Raw genomic sequence first — 22,145 nt, 5'->3', positions numbered from 1 at the left:
GGCTGCCCCTAGCCTGTCAATTATTTCATCTGCCTTTTGTGTAGGGCGTGCATCTGGGTTTGTGACAGTATTGAGTCCCCTAGAGTCCACACATAACCTCAGCTCTTTCTTTCCAACCTGGGGGTGAGGTTTGGGAACTGAAACCTCTGGACTGCCCTAGGGATGTTCAGAGGGCCCAGTCACCCCTAACTCCAGCACCTTGCTGAATTCAGTTCGGATGATTTCCCTCACTTGGTCAGACTGTCTATACAGTTTATGTTTGACAGGCATATTGTCACCAGTGTCCACATTACAAACACAGCAGTTGGTCTGACAAGGGGTTAGAGAAAAGAACTTCGCATACTGTTCCAGGACTGCAGTTGGCTGGCTGTTGGGCAGAGAGACTGTCTGAAAAGATCACTCCTTCAGCTGACCCATCTTTAGGACTGATGGAGAGGATGTCGGGGAGAGGGTTGCTCTCGTTTTCCTGAGCCTCCTCAGTGAACATCAGCATACCCATATCAACCCTGTCATGGTAGGGTTTAATGCCGATTACATGGATGACCCTTTTGGGGTTCCTGCAAGTGCCAGGATCCACCAGATTGGTGACCTCCCCTTTTTTTTTTTCTCAAGGATAGGGTAGGATCCACTCCACTTGTTCTGAAGGGCCCTAGGAGTCAGAGCCTCCTAAATCTACACCTTCTGTCCTGGTTGGAACTCCTACAGCGCAGCCTTTTGGTCATACCAAAGCTTCTGGAGCTCTTGGTTGGCCTCAAGGTTTTTGAATTCTTTGTCCATATACTCAGCCATTTGTGTAAGGAGGCCAAGCACATAGTCCATTATGTCCTTCGTCCCCCACTACTCCTTCACAAGACACACTGGTCCACTTACAAGGCGACCAAACAGGAAGTTTAAAGGGGGAAAACCCCACTCTCTTCTTGGGTACTTCTCTGTAGGTAAAAAGCAGGCATGGTAGTAGCCGATAAATAATACTTTATTTGATTTTAAAAAAATCATAAAACGGTGAACTTACCACCATGCAAGCAACATTTCCATCGTAAAAACAACACAAAATCAACTTTGAATCAACTTAAAAACTAATATCATAAAATATGCAAAATTAGCGGGGAAAGGTCTAAAAGGAAAAAGAATAAAAGGAATCTTGTGTGTTCGTTCTGGATACACATTATTTTGAAGTCGTAATAAGAAGGGGAGAGGTGAAAAGGTATGGGAGAATAATAGGAGTTCGCACAGGGGGCACGTTAACTCGTAATACAAAAAGGCGACCGTTTGGAGAGGAGAGGAAAAGAGTGGAAGAGTCCGTGGCCGGCCAAAGCCTGGCCTATTGTCCAGAGACCTCTTTTATTGCTGCCCTGTTTTCCAGCTCTATAGCAGCGAGGTTAAAAAATGTTATGGTTTTACATGAGAGTTCTATCCAAGTTCCACTTAGACATCTTATCACCGCCGCCCTACAAGTTCTCACCTGGGCTTCTCTTAGAAGTGATTGAAGAACCATTTTTCTAAGATTCTGAAGTGCCGGGCATATGCATATAAGGTGCTGTAAAGACTCTGCGCCGTTGCCACAGAGGCGGCAGTCGGGAGTTTCCCACAGCTGTAGCCATCTTGGAGTGAGATCTTTGGTCGAAAAGCAGCCCAGCCTTAACAGGCTTAGTTTCCTTTTGTAGTGGTCCCTAAAGCATTCTTTCAAATATTCCTGAGCTTTTAAGTGGATATATGACGGCAAAACGATCCAGGCATGGTTTTTGCCAGCCATTGCCGCTTTATCCATGAGTAATGATGCTTGTTTGACTGCTTTCTTGGTTATCAGCTTGAAAGCAGAATAAGTCATGGGCAAAAGCCAGGATTCTTCCAGTTTTAATGCTTTGAGAGCTTGCCTCAAGGTCTTATATATTGAGCCCGGAAGCCCGGCCTGTTTTTCAACTTCTGACCAGCAAAGGTGCGCCAGGGATTCGTCTGCTGCGTCCCTCATGCGCCAATAATATTTGACGAGTGCTCCTGGTCTTGCCGGGAGCTGGTTAGTAAGACCAAACTCCAGACGAATTTGGGCTTGAGAGATATGACGCGGGATTGAGAAAAGGTTTTTGAACAGCCTGGATTGGGCGAGATTTAACACTGCGAAGTCCTGGGTTGCCAATAATTCAGAACCATATGTTAGTGATGGCAGAAATTTAGCGGCTGCAATCTTAAGAATGTGGCCAGTGGAATGTCCGTTTAATTGCTTTTGGACCGTTTTAAAAGCAAATTGAAGCTGCTTGGCTTTGGATTTCCCCTGTTCCAAGTGCTGTTTAAACTTTAATCGGTGGTCCAATAGGATTCCCAGATATTTATATTGAACTACCTGGGTTAGAGAGGTGGAATGTATCTTCCAGACGAAGTTTTTTTTCTTTCTTGAGCCGCAGAAGCATAGGATGTTTTTTTTTTTTTTTTAGGTTTATAGTCAGTTGTGCGTTGGAGAGGTACTGCGACAGTTTGGAGATCAAGGGTTGTAGACCAATGGGGGTTTTTGAGAGGAGCACAATGTCGTCTGCATATTGAAGACTTATTATAGGTGAGTTGTCCAATTTTGGTGGATCCCCCTGAATGGTACGCAGGTCACTTTCTAGGTCCGCGGTGTAGATGTTGAAGAGGCTGGGGGCTAGTACGCAGCCTTGCTTTAAACCGTTGGTTGTGTGGAATTTCTTTGTCAGGCGTCGACCATCTCCTTTTTTCACTTGGACCCAAGTGTCTGAATAAAGCTCAATTATTGCTCCCAACAACTTTGGCGGCACGCCCCAGGCTTTCATTTTGGCCCAAAGATTGGATCTAGGCACTTTGTCAAAGGCCGCTTTTAGGTCCAGAAAACAAGTGTACAGCGGGGTGGAGTTGTGGCTTGCTTTGTTAACAAGGAGGGTTAACGCGGATAGGTTGGTCAAGGTACCCAGTCCTGGCCGAAAGCCTGTTTGTGTCCGAGGAAGTATCCCTGTGCTGCTCACCCAGGATTCCAGTTCCACCAACAAGTTGGAAGCATAGAGCTTGGCCTCCACATCTATTAAGGCTATCAGCCTATAGTTGTTAGGGTCTGCGCGGGACCCGGATTTGTAGATTGGGTGAAGAATGCTGCCTCTCCATGATTCGGGAATGTTCCCGGTCTTTCGGCTGGGACCAAATAAAGGTGTTAGTTGGCTGGCCCAAAACGTTGGGCCTTTCCTAAATAAGGCATTGGGAAGCTCGTTTGGTCCGGGTGCTCCATCTGCTCTCAATGTTTTTATGGTGTTTGAGACCTGCTTTAATGAGAATGATTCCATGTCTCCCGTATTCTTTGATGGCCGTGAATTCCTAATGATTTTTGGAGCTAGCTTTGTGCTCAGGCTGGAGCGAGGGAGCTCCTCAGGACGCTTGGCGTTATTATCCGTGAGTGAATTGTGTGGGGAATTATATAATAAGTCAATGTGACTACTCCAGAGCTGGTCCGTCATGTCTGAGTTAAACTGGCGATGTTTGCCATTTAGCATAAAGTTTATTTTTGCCCAAAAATCTTTTGAATTCTGCAATTTGCTTGCGTGGAGTATGGAGCACGCTAATTTTTCCTTATGCATTCGCTTGGCCAGATTGATCTCTCTATTTAGTTCTTTTTTTAGAGATTCGATTGTGTTCAGCGTAGGTTGTGATAGCTGAGGGTCTTTTTTGCGTTCGGCCCTTAGGAATGCGTTTAATTGCCTTTTTAGCTGGCGCAGTTTCGGGGTGTACCATTCCCCACCTCTTTTTCTTGTGGGTTTGCGTCCTCTGTTGTTGGATTGGTGTTTCTTGTTGATCTCCATTACGAAGTTTTCCCAAGTTTTAACTGTGTCTCTCGATGTTTCAGATAGTTGGAGCAATGCGTGGCATGACGCCATTAGGATAGAGAGATTTCCTTCGTTCCAGTGTAGCCGTTTTAGGTTAAAGATTTTTGTGTTCAAGGACAGAGGCGCGGCCTTCACCGACTTTGTAGGTTGGATGTTCAGGATAAGGGTCTGTGGAAAATGATCGCTTTCTCCGCGCTCCTGAATCTGGAAGTCACTAATGTGATGAAATAGATCGGGGTCAGCCAGGGTATAATCTAAGGTAGAGCCTGAGTTCTTGGAGACCCTGGTTAGGGCGGCTGGTCTGTCCAGATGGCCTCTCCCATTTAGGGTGTACAGATGAAGAGCTTCCAGTTCTGAGGCGCATTTCCTTCCCAATGCATTTTGTCTGCATTGGTTGCCCTGCCGTGGCTCGATGTGAATGGGGAGGATTCCCTCCTGACCACAAATTAGGTTCAGATTAAAATCTCCCGTTATAATCATGTTTTCACTTGGATAGATTGATTTCAGTGACTTGATTGTGGTGACTAGTTGTTTTATCCTCTTCCCTTTATGTTTTCCGCCGGGGTGCATGTAGAGATTCACGATCAAGAGACCCAGGTTTGGGGAAATTTCCACTTTGATACATTGCATCCATGTAGAGTCTAAGTCGATGCTAGTTGGTGTCCAGGTAAACTCTGTCGATGTTAAAATGGATAGGCCCCCTTTGGCCCTGCCGGAGCGTCCATCCTTCTGGGCTGGAACAAAGAATTCTTTGTATCCCACTAGAGGCGAGTTTTTGATCTGCCATGTTTCTTGAAACAAAAGTATTTTGAATTGGGTTATAAACTCAATAAAGTAGTCTCCCTCCAGCTTTGCATTTAAACCATTGATGTTCCATGAGCAGATCGTGCAGCCCTGCTTATCCCCCTTCGTTAGTCTGCTGTCAGTTCAAGCTGCATTCCTCTGGGATTGTGCCCGAGTAGCGTGTTGGGGCCTTTCGGGCATATCTGCCTCTTGGTGAGCGAAAGTGATTGTGATTTGCCTTAGTCGCTGCGCTTCCGCTTCGATACCGCTTCTTAAATCTGGCCCTTTGGCGTTTTTTAAGAGGCTTATTTTAGGGTTTTGTTTCCGCAGCGGGCTGGGATATCGTGCGGGCTCCACTTTTTTTAATTCAATGCCCCATGCGGCGAAAGCCTCCCTATGAGACAGGACTAGGTCTGTGATGGTGTGATTGGTCCACGTTGTAATCGTCGAGTCGGAGCCTGATAGAAGAGGGTTTGGTATGAACTCTATTAATTCGAGGTCGCTCGATTTTAGGTGTCGCAGACCTGGTAGTTCTTCTAGAAGTCTTAAAATGGCCCCTCTGTTCAGGATGTCGTAGGACCCCCTTGAACAATATTGTGGAGTAAACTCGATTTTGTTGCTTGACGTGGACCTGTTTGGGATTTTTGGTTGCCTGCTCTCTTCATTAGGTGGAGGGGCCGATCCTACCTGGTCCCCCTCTAAATCTAATGTGTGTGAGTTTACCATCTGTACGCTATTGGCAAAATCTTGTCCGTTGGAGACTGGAGCTGATGGTACATGAGGTTCTCCACCCTGTGTGTCTCGTGAATTGGTTCCCTTGATCTTTGCGGCATTATCTAAGTTGGCTTGACTTTTGATGCCTGGGGCTTTGCTAGGTGCGTTATTGTCGCTTGAATCCTTCCTTTGATTAATGTTTATGTTTTTTCCCGGCTCTTGAAGTGGTACCTTACAATCTGGTTTTTATCCCGCGAATTTAAAGATGCTGAACACTTTTAATGTGTTCTGGTTTGTAGTTGTATCACCTATTGCTCCTTTTGAAATTAAAGTTGAGGGTGCCTTGGTGGGTGGGTGAACCGTCGGCGTGGACCCTTGCTCTGGCGTTGTTCTAGTTTGTGGTAAAACGCTCTCGGGGTGCTGTTTGGCTTCCTTGATCTCAGAGTTGTTGATGGGTTTTTCCGAAGTGGTTTGTGGAACCCATCGGTTATGTGCTTTCGCGTTTCTAGCTTTTCGTAGTCGCTTCCGTTCTCTCTTTGTGAGCGTTGGCGCCTGTTTGATGTGATTTGCGATTGGAGCGACGTTGGGAATTGGCTCCTGAATTAACTCGGCTGCCTCTATGCGGTTAACTGAGTTATGTTCGTCTAGGCTTGCTGGCGACCTGTTTTCATTTGCTGGGGTGGAGTGTAGATGGTCTTGAGATTCCGGACTCTCTTCGCCCCTGCTAGCATTGGGCAGCCTTGTCAGCCTGCCGGGGCCCTCTTTAGAGTGCCGATTGCCAGTTGATTCACTTATTGTTGTGGTTGTTTCCGTTGGGGAGTCTTTTGGTGAATCCTTAACAGCCCCCAGTATCTGGGTCATCAGACTGGGTACTGTAGCCAGTTTGTCTATTATGTTGGAGCAGTGGCAAGTGTAGAAAGTCTGATCCTTATTTAGTTGAACCTTAGTGATCATGGTGTTTAAGTCTTGTAAGTTTGCTTCAATCCCCTGGACGTGGAACGCCAGGAGGTTGAGCAGGTCAACTTGAGTATCCAGTTTGTCCGCGTGATAGGACATGGCCGCTCCTATGGTTTCCATTGTCTTTAATAATTGCGTCCAAATGGAAACCGTTTGGCTGATCTCTGGCGATTCCCCCTGAGAGTGTCTGGGGATGGGGATGGGTGATATAGCAGAGTAGACAAAGGGGTCTGATTGGATAAAGTGCTCACGCAGTCGGTAATTCCCTGGCCTTTTGTCGGTACTCTCTTCCTTCCCTGGACCTTGATTGTATTGAGCTGATAACTCGCGTGTACTTCGTTCGAGTTTTGCTGTCTCAAATGCTGTTAAATTTAGTTCCTGTGGCTTCGATGGCAGACTGTCTTTGATAGCATCCATGTCTTCATTAACTTGTCTGGTGGCAGTGCTTTTTTCCCGAACCAGGCGTGAGCTGTCTGGACGTTGGACTGTGAGAGTTTGCCTGTGGCGTTGGGCACGGTTTTTCAACGCGGGGTTGCACCTGAGACTGCGGGGTTAATCCCTCAATTGTAGTCGGGGACGTGTTCTGAATTATATGTACACTCTGCTCTAGAAAAACCAAGTCATCAGTTGCGTCCGGGGCCCAGTGTACCAGGGCACGCGCCGGTAGTGTGTGGGTCATTTGTGGTAATTGAAAGGGTGGATCCCCCTTAGCTTGCTTTGAGTCTTTAGCTGTTTGTTGGGTCTTTGAAACGTTTGACCAGAGAGGGCCCGACCCCTTACACCCGGAATTCCTTCTTGACTTTGTGGTATGGGCTTTACAGGATTCACTGTAACACCTTGGCCGGTATGGTGGTGATGCAGACCGTGGGGCTTCCTTATGTGTTCCCCCCATGTGAGCTTTGTATTGTATGCTTTTGCATTTGCATTTGGAGCCGGAGTCATGTGGTAGGGGTACCTCCCCACTCCCACTCCCCGTGGAAAGTCTTTGACAAACTTTAAGGAAGTCTGTGATCAATGCCCTTTTGCCCGCTTTTAAATGCGGGGCCTGTCCGCTATGTGCAGGGAGTGGTGTTATGTCTCTCAAATTATTTCCCTCATTCTTCTCTACAGGGCTGCTGGTTGTACTATCCTTGTTGGTCCTATTGGCTCCCTCGTCCAAGCTTAGTGAACCAGGATTGACAGATTGGTGTAATGTGCCTTGGGGGGTTTGTGCGAGGCCTGCAGAGTCAGTAACGGGGGCTGTTGTGCTACAGCCATGATCTTCCTGGGTTGATTTAATGGGACTCTTTCCCCTGCCCACGACTGTCCCTTCGACTTCCTCCTCCGCCTCTTTCACCACCTCGGTGGTCATACATGGGGGGACCCCCTTGACCTTCTTTGTCTTCCCCTGTGGCATAGCTGCTGTGGCGTCTTCGCCTCGTAGTTTCCCCGACCTCATGCTACTTCGTAGTGAGTTGTGGTGAGTAGCGTTGTTGTTGGTTTATCTGATGTGTTGACTGAATTGCTTCTGTTTTGGGTTTTTTGTTGCTTGTGATAAGGGTGTCAGGGAATGGCAAATGACAGAAGGCGGTAACAAACTGCGAGTGTCAAGCAGCGAGAAAGCAAGCGGGGCACACGGGGAAACCGCAGGCTGGGGGGGCCTAGCCAACCGGCCTCTCTGGGTCCACCCCCGGCTTTTACTTTGCGGCCGCCTCTAACGGCTGCCGCGCTTGCTTTTCTTCTTTCCCTCCAGCTACCGCCTCTTACCTTGCTGGCCCCTGTTCACCTATTCCCCAGGGTGCAGACTGCAGCTCCTCCTCCGCTGACTGTCTGGCCGGATGTGGGCAACCAGTTCTACTGAAAAGTTTTGTCAGGTGTTTTGCCGAGGGGCCCGACTCACAGGACGACCCACAGGATGGCTCGCTGTGACTCCCGTCTCCGTCGGGCCGTTACCGCGGTTTTTCGGCCGTTTTCGCGGATTCCGCTGTTCTATAGCCCTCTAGAAGCCCTCAAGAAGCTCCCGCAGCTGCTCGTGGGCGACTCGGTACTCGCCAAGGCTCCCGCCTCTCTCGGGCTGTTCCCGCCGTTTTCGCCGTTTTCGGCCGGCGTTTCCTGCGAGGAGCGCTGCCTGCGCCTGTGCCTGGAAGCCTGTGCGCCGCCGGTGCTCACCGTTGCTGTCAGGGGGTCAGGGGTCTCTGTGAAGCGACGGTCGGCGGGCGGCTCAGGTGGACGGCAGACACGGACTGTGAGGCTCTGTGTTAGTGTCCGCACTCTGCACATGCGCATGAGAGGAACCTGTCTGCCAATCTGTCATGGTAGTAAGAAATCTCATCTCCTGAGTTTTATAGGGAGTCCACCAATCATACCTTTCATGGTTTTGTTGAATCTCAACTAAATCATTGGTTTGTGGGTGATCGGGGTGGTGAACTTGTATGCTAAACCACATTCAGCCCACTTTGCTTTCAGGTAGCCAGACATGAAAGTACTTCCTCTGCCTGACACCACCTCCTTAGGAAAACCCACTCTAGTATAAAATACTAAGGCGGGCTCTGGCAACTGCAGGAGCAGTGACAGTCCTTAGGGGAAAAGCTGCAGGATACCTGGTGGCATGATCCACTACCACCAGTATTTAATCTGTTCCCTGAGGCTGATGGAGGGTTTACGCGGCCAACGTCATCCCCTACCATCTCAAAGGAAGCCCCAACCACTCGATGTAGAATTAAGGGGGCATTTGGGTGGCCACCTGCTTTGACACTGGCTTTGCAGATAGCACAAGAATTACAAAATCCCTTCACCTTCTGGGACATGCCTGGACAATCGAAAAGGATAACGAACCCACCCAAAGTTTTGACCTGACCAAGATGCCCAACTAAGGGGATGTCATGATCCAAAGTTAGTAAGAACTCTGTACATGTGGGGCACTACCACTCCCCTAGTGGCACGAGGTTCAGGGTCTCTGGCCTCCGTGTAAAGGAGCCCCTCCTCCCAATAGGTTCTGCGGGAGTCACTGACATCTGCCTTTTCCTGCTCAGCAGCTTGCTGTCTCAGACTTCCAAGAGCGGGACAGGCCCTCTGTCCCTGGCACAGATCGTCCCTACAGGCTCCCCCTGGGCCTAGGAGCTCTGCTCTGCTGTGTAAGGCCCAAGTTCCTGGGGCTCAGTTCCCACTGGGGATGACGGGTCTTCCCCCTGAGGAGAAGGGGACCTGAGCTTGTGTCTGATTTGAAGCCGGTCTCCAAAAGTTTTTGCCTTTTCTCTCGGAGGGTTGGGCCATTGTCCAGGCTCTACTCCTCTTTTTCTCCCTGGGCTTTGGATTGTGCTCTCGTTTTCACACCTTCCCAATTCAGGTATACCCAGCATACCTGCATGGGTCTTTCGTTCAACCTCAGACCATGCCGAGGACTCCAGATATGTTCCTAGCTAACAGGCCACAGGAATTGCAGAGGATACCACCACCTTCTTTTGGTCAGTAAACCCTTCCCTTTTTAAGGACACCATTGTTTTGGGATGGACCTTAGTTTGGTTGTCAGCATTGATGACTGTGTATGTCTCCCCAGCCAGATACTGTCCTGGCGATATCCGTTTCCCATTCAGCATAGTGACCCTTGCACCTGTATCCCTCCGTGCTTCAACTCTGATCCCATTTACATGAAGTTGTTGTCTGTATTTTTCCATGTTCATGGGTCAGACAGCCAGGGCAGCTACATCCACCTCATCCTCAGAGACTAAAGTTTCTTTAGTGAACTCTCTGACATGGTCAGTGCTCACCTGGTATCCAATCTGTAGACTTACTACTGCAGTAGGAACGAACTGCAGGTGCACAAAGGGGATTCATTTCAGTACAGCTAGGGTCTCCATTTCGGGGCCCATTGCCCTTACAATTAAAGCACAGAGCCTTCTCGGGATTCCAGTTTTTACCCTAGTTTCCACGCTTTGGCGGTGTATTGGCTCTGGGTCCACCATCTGGAAAAGATTCTTGGGGGGCCTTGAGAAGAATCTTTGTTCTTATGTTTGAACTGGTCAGCATCTTTCACTTGAGGGGGGCTTAGCAACTCCTTTCTTTTGGTCACCCCCACCAGGAGTTGTCTTGGTTGCCCTTCCCTGGAGCCAGTGATCTGCTGTCTCCCCCCAACGACTGAGGAAAAAGTGGACCTAGGACTACCAGGTACTGATGTAACTTTTCAGCAACACATTTACTCGACAGATACTCTTTCATACCAAGATTATAAAGCCCATCATAGTCTTGCACCCTGTTATCTTTTAACCCACCACCTAGTGTTTTCACTGAGAAGTCTACAAATCTACCCAGGTCTGACTCTTGGTTTTTCGAGTCTCCCTGAACCTGATCCAGTATTCCTCAGTGGTGAGTCCAAAACCCTTCATCATGGTATTCTTCATGAGGTCATAGGACTCGGCATCTGTCTTTGCCTATTTCTACACTTTCCTAAGAACAGCTCCCCCAATACTCCTGGCTTAGTTTCCCCATTTTACAAGCCCTCTCAAAGACTGTAAACCATTTGCTGACATAATCACCCTCTGTATATTTGAGGACAACCCCTTTGGGGCTTTTTGGTCCAAAAGCTTCTTTCTCCCTAGTAATAATTTTGCTGCCATCAGAGGGGGTTTCTGGGCCCATCTCAACTCTTTCTTTTTCAGTAACCAGGATTTTAGCATCTAGAATCTTCCTCCTGGCTATTGTTTGTAGCTTCTAGGTTTTTAGGGGGCACCTTTAAGGTGCCCTCTGGTTGCATGTATTAATAAATCCACTACTGAAATCAGTGTGTCTTTTTTTCATACGAGAGGTTTGATACCAAACATCCCTGGTTTCAGTGAAGCCATCATATTGCTGGGGAACTCGTATTCACCAATGTGCAGCACATGCACTTAAAATGGCCTCCCTGGTTAATTGTGCTGGCAGCAATAGAAGTGACTAGCACAGGGGCATATCTGCTCATCCAGACATGCCCACACATGCATTATAGTGCACTCTGCTTCAGGGCTGTAAGGCCTGCTGTAGGGGTGACATACCTATATTGTTTGTTGTGTCTTTGGGCATGGCTCATAGAGATGTGTGCCATGTTGTATTTTCACTTTTGTCCTCGCCAAGACACACAGCCTGTAGTGGCAGTCTGTATGTGTTTGGTGAGGGTGGCACAATTTGTGCTGCAGCCCTTAACGACCTTTTTGGCCACCTTGCCCTAGTTCCAAGGGCTACCATTTACTTGGTACCTACAGAGCGTGCTAAAGGTGTTGCCAATTGGGGGAACAATTTTACAGTTTTGGTAAAGAGATCTGGCACTAGGGACCTGGTGAGCAGGAATCCAGTGCACTTCCAGTCAAAAGCACATAAAATACCTTTCAAAACGTGTGGTTGACCGTGTTAAAAAGGGGTTTTTTCCTACAGTCGGTTATCAGTGATGTCAGTTCTTTATGATGACACAATTTATATTCAATCGCAGATGTATGTGCATGTTTATCAACACAAGTTGCTTCATTTTCCTGGTTCCAGTTTCTCACCTTTACTACCAGAATCCCAGGATCCTTATTAGGCTAGATGGCACATACAGGCTGATTTGAAGCACTAATGTATTTTACCAAGCCTCCACTTAGGCGACCTTTCTTTCCTGATTTTGTTCCTGGATTTGTGAACTCATTATAACCAGGGCGTAGAGCTGGTTTGTTCACCAGGTTTCTTGCAGCATTCTGATATGATAATATTTTGAATAGTTTGATAAATCAGTAATGGTAAGGTTTATTTGATACCCCACCTATGTTACATCAGCATATTAGGAACAGGTCTGAGTGAAATTGATGGGATTTTGTATTGTTGCCTTGTTTAAATTTCTAGATTGTACTTGCAGTGCTATTGGCACCCATCCCCAGTCAAAGTAGATTACTAAGGCGATGTTTCTACTTGTGCCCAACACCTCATCTGCTTGGTTTCCATGCACTGTGGTAGTTTTACCAAGTGCATTTCACACTGGCCCTTCTTTGTGCTTCGATTTCCTTTGTTTTTTTCCTCCTTCTTTCGGCAGGTGTGTTCCCCAGTTTCTCAAAGGGAGAGAGTTTTTTGCCCCATATTTTAAATGTGGTTTCTTCTGCCATGATCTTATTGGCCAGCCTTTTAGTAGCTCATGTTACTACAGTTGCATCATACTGTTTATCACCTTGCGGAGGCTTAAACTCAATTGATTCAATATCTCTCAAGGTGATGTCCATTAATATTTCAGATATTTGCATCCGTCTTTGTATATTACTGGTATTAGTAGTGTTTTCCTTCCTTGATCTACTTCCTCCATCTTTCCAGTTACAAGCCTTTTTGAAGAACTGGGGTATTATATGTCCTGGAATACTGTGTACTTGTATCGATTTATTAAGTTTTGTAATTTTTTGTTTTTTATTATGTTTGTTCGCTTTTGCGCCACATAGAGGTGGAAGGTTGTCAATTAAGATTCTAAGCTCTCGCTCCAACAGGTTTGCTTGACCTTCATTTCTTTGTTTGTTACATATTCCATAAGGCAGCGCATGTGTGTCTAATTGTTTGTTCTCACCCTTGTCCGCGGACACCTGCACTGGCTGCATTACTCACTCATGTCACTTCTTACTTGAGATGGCATGTGAGATTGGGGGCTAGGGCGGCGAGGCAACCAGGCAGGCAGCTAGACGGCCAAACAGTGTGTCATCCGGTGGAAGGTGTGCGGTAGGTAATGGCTGGTGGTGGCAGTGTAAATGAAGACCACAACGATAAGCCCTATGAGGCTATAAGACTTATCAGTGTTGAGGCCATGCAAATGCAGGCGGTTGCAACCTCCTCGCTGCTTCTCCTACCCCGGTGTATGCATCCGTGTCCGATCACCTTGAGTATAACATAGTCTTTGGGCTCATTCCTTGGGCATAGATGGCAAGTTTCCAAATCCGTGCGTGCTAGTTGTTTTAGTTTGAGAACGTATTTTCTATGCCAAGACCAGATTAACATTACAAAATGTTTAAATGGCTAATGTTAATATATTGCTTTATATTAGTATAAACAATCTGTCCAATGTTATTTTACAAGGTGAAGCTGCAAGTTCTTAGTCAACATCCTCAACTGCTTTGGCCACTGCCTGAGAAAAGATCATACGCCTTCAATGGGAGTAGTACTTCTGCCGATGAGGATGATCTCCAAGACTGGCCTGGCGTTTTAGGTGTGTGTGATCAGTGACCTACGTCTCTCGCTTGGGATATGAAATCAAATACATCAACAGAGTCCTACCTCCTGTGGCTGTACACCACCAACAGCTGTGGCCACCCCTGTCCTGCCTACTGTGACCACTACAGCCATAACATCTGCTGTGCAGCCAGGACACACAATACCTGTGGCCACCCACTCAAGGTCACTGTGCGGTTTGAAAAGGGCTGCAGCAGGACCTGCTTTGGAAGGCAGGTCCAGTGTGTGGTCACCGTTGTCTGCACGAGTAGCGAACCGATGGTTGCGGCTATGGACGAGAAGGATCAGCCAGGCCATATTATTGTACTTCTCAGAGCTAAAAAGGACCCAGCGTGAGAGCCAGAAGGACCAAATGTCCACTCTGCATTCCAGGGTGGTGCAGGATAGCTTGGGAGCATTGTCAGCAGCAGTGTTGCGTTAAGCAGCCGCTTCTCATGGTCAAGCACCGTCTGCTGCCAGCTTGGTCCCAGAAACATTTGCAGCTGGCAGCATCACAGAAAGCGGTACACTGTTGCAACAAAGCCAGCTGGCACCAGCACCCCAGCATTGTTGACACTCAGGACACTTCAGTAGCCTATAGAAGTAACGAATCTGGCCTAGTTGAATACAACACCCAAGACACCACTACCAAGAGAATCACAAAGTGATGTCCCAGCGAGAGGGTCTAGACTATTCACCTTAGCCACGCTCTGTGCGAACATTTCTAATCCACTCATGAGCGTATCTGGAAAAGGACTCCATGCAGTTGTTAGCTCATCTTTAATTCCTCTTCCAACAAATAAGTTAACTTATTTTCAGAGAATCTGAAATTATACTTTTTGTTCTAATTTAGAAAATACTAATACAATGAATAAAAAAGTGTTACAACTTTCTTCTTCTCATAAAATGAAATAAGCATAACTTTGATCGGTTATGAAAACATACATTCTTTTCTATCATTTGTACGTAATGTGAACCATTTATTATATGCACACAAAACACATTTCATTATAACAAAATGTTTTGATTGCTGCCTTAACAGTATGTACAACTATACAGCGGTTTACTACATTTGCTGTTTAATATTAACATGATATATATATATATATATATATATATATATATATATATATATATATATATATATAAGCCCAGAACGATCTGTCAACAATCTTTGTAAACACTTGTCTACATTAAACTATGCAGAGAAGACACATCATTAGGAAGTACGGAAGAAATAAAATATTATTACGCTTAATGACAAAGCAAAAATGTCCGTTACAATGCACAGGATATAATGATTCCATCTATTGTAAAGATTTGAAGTCAGTGTTACATGTGGTTAGCAAGGGCTTCTCCACATGCGTTTTTAAGGCAGTTAGACCACATGCCTTCTAACCAGCAAGTGTTGTAGACCTCTTCAACAGTTGCCGTTCATTTTCTTTTGCCAGGGCCCACCATGGTTGAAGGAGCAGGTGACCAGATCCAACTAGTTATTGTGAGCCACCAGAGTCAGGTAAGCTGCACACATGAAAAACACTTGCATTCATATTTGTTTAGTTATGAAGACGATTGTAATTGACTTCAAACCCTGGCAACATTTCACACTTGCCATATGAAAACATTTTCATAACCCAAGTGGCGTTTTGTCATTCACACACATACTACTGCAAAACCACATATTAATTTTACCTTGTATGTGGAAAATTGAAATATGCTTACTATATTTACCATATTTGTACCCAAAAAATATGAAAAACAGAGGAACCTGGGTTAACGCTCATATTTCAATATTTAAAGCCAATGCCTGACCTAAGACACACAAAATATATATTATTAGAAATGTTTATATTTTTTAATTAAGTACGCCAGAAATCCGTACGTAATGTACTCCACAATCATTAATAACTGCAAAGCCAACATTAATTTAAAATGTTGAGCCAAAATACTTTACCATTAGGTATGCTGTAAGCTAAAACAAATCAGTCAGACATTGGTGCGACCATGCAGTACCTGCGTTTGGCATCGAGGAGCTGTGTGTTCGACCAGGGCAACAGAATCTGAGTGACAAAATGATTAACATCCATGGTGTCACTAAGCATGGCATATTTTAGTATGAATGTTGTTGTATTGTAGTAAAAGCTTTAAGACCTGGCACAGGAACACCTTGGCTGTGGAAGTTGCCTTTCCAACTACCAAGCCAATGGGGCACTTTTGGTATGCACTTGACATTGAAAATGTTTTTTTTGTTTTGTAGCCCTGACATTCAGAAAGGAGTTCTTTCCACAAAAAGCACATAGGTCTTGAGTTTCTGTTTACCAGAATGGCTACTCCACCACATTATGACATATAGCCCTTACACATGATTAGAAGTCCAATATGGTGGATGGTCCATTTATCATATTTTCATGGAGTAGCTGATCCAGAATTATTAAGTGTCCCCAAGCATAGACATTAATGACATCACACAACATTAAGTGATGGCCAAAGTAAAAGTACAATACCATTTTCATTTTTTTTTAAATTACTCACGATTTGTAAGTTTTTACATTTTAGTCCCTCACAAGGTAATAGATGTCCAACCCCCCTCATTACAATTTACATAGTATATCACACCCTTATAATAAAGTGGATACGATCTCCATCACAGTTGTATTGCAGTAACATGTTTAACAAATCTTCAATCTGCCTCAATGTATGTGAATAAAATAAGTATGTTGGACCATATATGGTACATAAGTAAACATGCTTATTAATGACTTTTTGTTACTTTGTTTTCTTATCTTGCTCAATTCAGGTCAGCCCCCACAATGAAGACAAAGATCTGGAGGGCCATTGGCAGACCAGTGCACCACCAGGTGGTCTTTAAGTTCCCACTGTTTCCCACTTCCGGAAACAGTGGGAAGACCGTCGACAATAGGCCTGCCCCATTGAGCCTACAAACTAGGATGATCCTCCCAGCAAAAAAAAAAGCAGTGCAACGTTTTTTTCTGACCATCCCCTCATAATGCCACACATTTTGGCAATGGCCTACCCTGACCAGGAGGGGGGAGGGCTGAAGGCCATGAAGCATTGACCAGTCTGTAAGTGTATTCATGTAGAAATATATGTATGTTATTTCTAACCGTTCTTTCAAGTGTCACTAGAATGTCACAATTTAAAAAAATAAAAGGATGTTCCTTTTAAAAGTGCTATGCTATTGAATGTATTCAAAGTTATAGTTTGCCAGACAGCTGCTGTTTCACAAAAGTCACAGATATTCCTTCCACTTTATTAAAAGTTCCATTACATATAATGCACTTGCGATAAGGCGGACTGGATATCTGTCACATTTGTTACGCAGCAACATAAGTGTGAAACTATAAATAAGACACATTGTCAATAATTTATTTGTGCCTTTTCTGTTGGAATATCTGTTACTGATGTATTATGCCCACAAAAATCATCCCTGCACTGTGATCAAGTGGCTCATGACACTAACCCTCATGTGCTGTATGTAAACAGTTTTGGACATGCTCAAATCTAGAAATGAAATGAAATGAAATATTGCATTTGTATAGCGCGTAACTACCCTGAGGCCTCGCAGCGCTTAAGAGGGAAGCTGTCTTGCCACAACTGTGCTTTTATTAATATTATGTGACATGGATGGTATGGTAGCCCCCTGGCCACTTTTTCAGGCTGTATTGTGTCCTGGGCAAGTGTGTGAACTAACAATTGTACAAAGGGGGCCAAGGCATTGGCAGGCACTGGTTTAATTTGAGTTTTGTCCCCAAAGTTGTGAAAATGTAATGGCAGTATGTAGAAATAACGTATTGCTGGGCATGGGCTACTGGTATGCTCATATGGAGAGCTTTGCAGTCAACAAAATTTAAAAGTAAACCTGTACCAATATGCTCCAGAGTGATTTTTGCAGATGGGATAATGCTTGAAAAAATGACAGAACAGGCTTACATTTTCGAGGTGTATTGAAGCATATCTATCTTGTGTGTTTGCTCAAATATATGTCAGAGTTTGCTTTAGAGTTGACAGATTGGGTGCTCCATCACAAATGTGGGTTATATTCATCATGCCTTATTATAAGTTCTTTATGGTCTGTATTACTTGTAATACTTTGAGTGGGATATCTGCCACGTTTGTGAAAGTAACCTATCCACCAAACTCTAAATCAGGCGCAGAGTGTCTCTTACAACAAACTTTATAGATGACACGCAGTTTGAAATTTGATTTCATATGTGGATACTTAGGGGAATTGAGGTTTACTTGTAATTCTTTCATTAAAAAATATAATGTATTCTTTTGAGTTTTGCTGATTTGTAGTCTGTGACAAGTGACGTATATTCCACCTGCCTTATTACAAGTGCTAGATAATATAATGCGCTTGACATCTGTAATAAAGCAACCTGTCATCAAAAATCAGTACTTGCCTTTTATGAAGTCCCATTGTTGTGTGCCTTTTATTGAGATTAGTAAGGTAAATGTCTGTTTGGCACTTTTTGATATGTGTAGCTTTTGCTATTGACCTTTCTAGTATGTAATTCATGTGTGTATCTTTCTGCTTTCCACTTCCTCAAGTGCAAGCAATGGCATCGATGACCAATCTTCAGTGGGCATGCAGGAGACCCAGTGGGAGGTCGAAGGGGGAACCACTGACACAGCGGGACCCAGTGGCAACGAGGGTGATGGGACTGACCAGTACGCGACTAGAATTTGGGATTCTGTGTCCTCCAACTCTGGGCAGCACCTTGTGGTTGCAGTGAAACCAGCGCAGGCCCAAGTGTCTGTTCCTATAACTGCCACTACTGTCACCAGCCTCACCCTCATTCCTGTCCCTACTTATAAAGCTAGTGCCTAGTTGGTAAACAGGCTGGGATCTCCTCTGCTTTAGGCACCACCAATTCTGTCTCCATTTCTCAAGCTTTGGGGTCCGAGGAGGAATTGAATTTTCTAAAGAACCACTCTGTGGTGCAGATAAAATTGTCGCATCCAGTCCAGAGTGTCAGCCAGCAACTCCCAAAAGTGTTTGCCATCCTGGATGACATGTTCTGCTTTGTCTGCCCTACAGCGAGATTTGCTCTTTCGTGGTGCCTTCACTGACGCCAACGCTTTTGGTACACCCACATCTACCCCTTCTTCTGTTCCCATTCAAACACTGACACCATTCCACAACCTGCCCTCATTCAAAACCCTGACCCCATTTAACCACTTGTCCCAATTCAAAGTCCTGACCCTCATCCACAGCCAACTTGGTTCTCCCTCTGATCCAGGTCATCCACCTCCCTCCACTCCAACACACCATATACGCCATAACATTCCCATTCCCCCAAATACTCCCATCTACTAAAACCTCACCATTCCATTTGGCATCCCTCCACAGAACCCTCTGCCCCTGCCATGAGCAAAACAAAGTATCTGAAAATCCAAACCTATCCCAATAAGTAGGTGCCCAGACATCCATCTACTCTTGGAGGATGTAGTGCCCCTTGAGCAGGATACTACTGTATTGTGGATGCAAGATGAAGGCATAGAGCCTAATAAGTCTGTGATATCACATTATTTTTTATTGCTTAAACCTGGACTTTACTTAGCTTTGTTATATTTATATTTCTATATAATACCCTGAAGAAAAATATTTTTCTAATCTTATTTGTTATTTATAAAAAAATAGATTTCAACCTTTCTTGTGTTTTGTATATTTGGTGACGTAATGTAAGGTAATTTAATATAAGGTGGAAAAGGGCGCAGAGATACTACTCCGGGAGTCGATTCAAGCACGATATAAACCCGCAAATAAATAAATAAGTAGCGCACTGCCTGTCATCCGTAGGGTATCCAGGTACTGAATGTAATTGGTTTTGGTTAAGGTTAGTGTTTGCCATATGTGATTGTGTATTCAAGTATTTTGCTTGGGTTAAGCATTAACTTAAATTTTCAGGACTTGTGATTTCTCATGTGTTGTATTGCGGGGGTTGTAGTTCATTCCCTTTCGCACGTTTGTTTCAGCATGCTAGTGTTGTTGTGAGGGCCTAGTGTGTATGTGGCTACAACCTAACTTCATTATTTTTGTGATTAAATGCAAGCATACATATGGAGCATACAGTTGAGGTTCACACCATACATTATGTATCCCTACTTATAGATTAAGGGTAAGAGTACAAGTGAGTATGTTGTACCAAGGAGAACTTCACCTGTTAACCATATCCAAGTATAGGACTATATTAAATGGTGCTGCCTCAAGCTGAATAGCAACGACAAAGAAGTGTTACTGTTCGGCAAATACACCTCTGTATGGACCCCAGGCCTGGTGGCCCAATACTCCAGGGCCCGCACCAACACCCTCTAAAATGCCACCAGGAACCTGTGGGTCATAAATGATCTTCATGGGCAGCCATGCCAACACAATAGCTTCAATGTGTGTCCACACCCTCAGGTTTCTCAGAAAAATCTTTAAATGGCTCCCACTGGACACCTGTAGGTCAATTACTCAAGCGCTCATTTCTATAAGACTAGAGTACAGCAACACCCTATATGTAGAGAACTCCGACCAGCAATTCGCCAACAGACTTCAAGTAATTCAGGATGCTGTCATTAGACTGCTACTCGACCTCGCTCCTCTAGCTCACATCTTCACACATTTCAGAGACCTCCACTGGTTCCCCATTCAGAAATGAAATTCTTTTTTCTCCCCCCTATCACCTACTTCACAACTTGGACCCTGTCTACCTCAATGACCACATCAACTTTCACACCCCTCGGATTCACTGGATGCCTCCTTGCTCACAAACCCCTGCATCTGGTGCACAAAAATGGAAGGCCATGCTTTCTCCCTCATCGCTCCAAGACTAGAACGAGCTCCCTTTTCCCAACAGACCAGCCAGCTCCTTCCCTAATGTCAGAAGGAAACTGAAAACCTAGCTTTTCAACTAGGCTACTTTCAACAGCGAATGTCCCTTCGAAGTGCCTGGATGCCCTCCCAGCGGGTATTCGTATGCTGAATTATTATGAAATATGTCTGGCATCAAAGAGTGTGTCCAGCACTTGATATTAAGTGCTAGATTTAAAGACCTAACATATAAGTGACTGGGTGGTGGATATGCCTTTATCACAGAATATTGAGGACAACAATAACAAACTACACAAACATTGGCAATAATTGGAAAACCTAAAATATCCCGACCCCATACTTAAAAAAGAAAAGCACTAATAATGACTATATCACTGGAGGAAATATCTAAAATACCGTACTATCGCAGGCAGCAATAAAACTACACTTGTAACCACTTAAAAAGAACCAGAAATATTGAAAGCTAACTTATTAACAACAAAAATATTGTTGCACTCTCCAACACCTACATGACCCCCTGGCCAACATAGAACCCATGGACTGAACATCATATCCTACACAGATGACACCCAGCTCCTCCTCTCACTATCTGAAGACCCTTACACCAGCAGAGCCAACTTCCACAGATGTATGACAAACTTTGACGACTGGATGAGAAACAACTGCCTGAAACTCAACGCTGACAAGGGGGCGTGGCTTAGGCGCCGACCGGGATGGCTGCGTGAGCGAGTTGCTCCGCGCTGAGTCCCGCTATCATCCTGATTGACTTGCCCTCGGTACCCCTGGCGGCGTAGATCGCGATCGGGAGGGGTCGCTGACCCGGAGGGGAGAGTCTGGACCCCATCGGAACCCTGGAAGACACACGTGGCCGGACCTAGGAGCCTGGCCGGCCCGACAGGCGAACAAAGGCAAGATGGCGGCGCTGAGGGTTCGGGAGCGCTAGAAGCCGTGCACCGGGGAGAAGCCAGCGCGCTGGAGGCTACTGGGCGGCGCTGGCAGAGCAGAAAGCCGGGGTGAGGATCGCTGGAGCTGATCCGGAGCGGCACAGGCGGTCCGTGGCGGAGACCTGGTAGGAGCGGTGCCCCTCCCCCCCCCCCCCCCCCCCCCCCCCCTGCTCTCCGATCCCTGCTGGAGGGCCTGGCCTCGGACTGTGCGGGTGACGACGCTGTTAGCCTGTGAGGGCTGCCCACGGAAGGGACTGCTGTTGGGGCTGGGCAGACGGGGTCAGCACTGTTTGGGGGCCCGAGCACCCGGCTGAGGACCGCTGCGGAGTAGCGGCGCGCAGCGGGTTGGCCGTGGTGTTGGGCCGGGGGCCAGCCCCCCACAGTTCCTGTGTGCCCCGGGGAGCGGACGGACCTGGCAGTGGACGGTGGGCCTAACACCGGAGGCGGGGTCGGCCCGGCGGGGGGCCGTGGAGCACTGGGCTGGTGGAACAGTGGATAGAGGCCGGTGCACGCTGGAGCCCGCGTGGTGTGATGCTGATGTGAACAGAGAGCTCAGTTTGCCCAGAACTACGTCCGCCGGTCCTTCTTGGAGGAGCGCTCTAGGCTTGCTCCCCTAGCCATTGCGGATCCTGGAGGCGCTGTGAGCGTGTTGATGGAACTACGCAGTGCACACCTATGGATCGGAGGTAGGCGGCTGCACGGAGAAGGGGGCCTGTTAGTACCGTGTGGACAAGCTGGATCTGGGACAGGGTGTGCTGACCATATCGTTATCTGCCATTGGGCGGTATCAGGAGGGGACGGAACGGCCGGAGGGATTGCCACGGTGAGCTGTGCTCGGTGGAGGCAGCTCGAGGGGCGCGTCTCTCGCAACCAAGATGGCCGCGCTGGATACTGGCCCCGCTGCACCGCCTGAGCAGGGGG

General features: G+C 46.3%; 1 long non-coding RNA gene across 1 annotated transcript in view; it reads left to right on the top strand.

Moving 5' to 3' along the window:
- Positions 1 to 22,145, top strand: part of LOC144752970 (uncharacterized) — a 104,322-nt gene that overhangs the window by 43,481 nt on the left and 38,696 nt on the right. Inside the window, exons 3-4 of the long non-coding RNA XR_013594159.1 lie at positions 14,891 to 14,955; positions 16,237 to 16,522. This is a non-coding gene — a long non-coding RNA (uncharacterized LOC144752970). The remainder of the gene's footprint in view (positions 1 to 14,890; positions 14,956 to 16,236; positions 16,523 to 22,145) is intronic.

The sequence above is a fragment of the Lissotriton helveticus genome, chromosome 5_1 (genome assembly GCF_964261635.1).
Source record: "Lissotriton helveticus chromosome 5_1, aLisHel1.1, whole genome shotgun sequence".
Lineage (NCBI taxonomy): Eukaryota > Metazoa > Chordata > Amphibia > Caudata > Salamandridae > Lissotriton > Lissotriton helveticus.
The sequence above is the reverse complement of the archived record's forward strand: the minus strand, read 5'-3'. Positions and strand labels throughout refer to the sequence as shown.